This window comes from Pavona decussata, unplaced genomic scaffold, assembly GCF_977016875.1.
Source record: "Pavona decussata unplaced genomic scaffold, jaPavDecu1.1 SCAFFOLD_215, whole genome shotgun sequence".
NCBI lineage: Eukaryota > Metazoa > Cnidaria > Anthozoa > Scleractinia > Agariciidae > Pavona > Pavona decussata.
In genome coordinates this window covers 1,902,501-1,903,311 of record NW_028145620.1, presented here as the reverse complement: position 1 = coordinate 1,903,311, position 811 = coordinate 1,902,501, and the positions used below count along the sequence as shown (strand labels likewise).

Here is an 811-nt window from a genome sequence, read left to right as displayed (position 1 = left end):
TATTTTGAAATCTTCTATATCAATTTGACCCTTCCGTTGTTTTCTTTTTTGTACCTTAGCTAGATTACCTTCCAAAAGGAGCCCATGGTCATAGGCTCCTGCTTCTAATCGATCATTTTTCCCAGAGGGGCGTGGGGCAGGGCAATTCGCTCAAAAGTTAGGGTGACTATACAGATATTTTTTCGCTAAACCTCAGGGTCAGGCCTTCTTATATGTAGCCCGGTGTCAATTAAGAGTGAGTGTTCTAGAACGGAGCGTGAAAATGAGTGCCTAATTAGTCCATTAAAAAAAATAGTCAGATTTTTTTTTTATTAAAATCCGCACTGGAATTGCTGCTATTTATAAATTTAGCGATGGCCTATGCCGGCCTACGACATTGCGGGGACTTCTAGTATTTCCTGGGGCACTATTCACTAATACCTACAACAGGGTCAAATTTACAACACCAATTTCAGAAGAAGAGGTCTCGGTTTCAGCAATGTATTTTTTTTGGCGGGTCCTCTGGGGCTCTCTTTTGACTAGTAATGGCGGCACAAACCTATTTAGAATTTAGCCCGGTAAAATCCCTCCCTGTAGGAAATATAACAGTGTCTAAAGAGATGCAGGCAAGCTGTTTATTGCTTCAAATGTTCCAAATAATTTGATCTATCCAGCCTGTAACTACAAACTAACAAACCACAATACTATCAAAACTCATTTTAGGTTTATTCTTGTACGCAGGGGTTTGTAGACAATGCCGTGGTGACCATCTCAAAACTGTAGGTTCTACGGAAGCGGATTCCGATGTGCGAGATCCCGGACCGGCGGTGAC

The 811-nt window shown here is 41.7% G+C and overlaps 1 protein-coding gene across 1 annotated transcript in view; it reads left to right on the top strand.

Annotated features, from left to right (window-relative positions):
- Window positions 1-686: 686 nt before the first annotated feature.
- Window positions 687-811, top strand: part of LOC146459956 (uncharacterized) — a 14,584-nt gene continuing 14,459 nt past the window's right edge. Inside the window, exon 1 of the mRNA XM_085088836.1 lies at window positions 687-811. This exon is cut by the window's right edge and continues 160 nt beyond it. The gene's annotated coding sequence lies outside the window, so the exon portion shown is untranslated.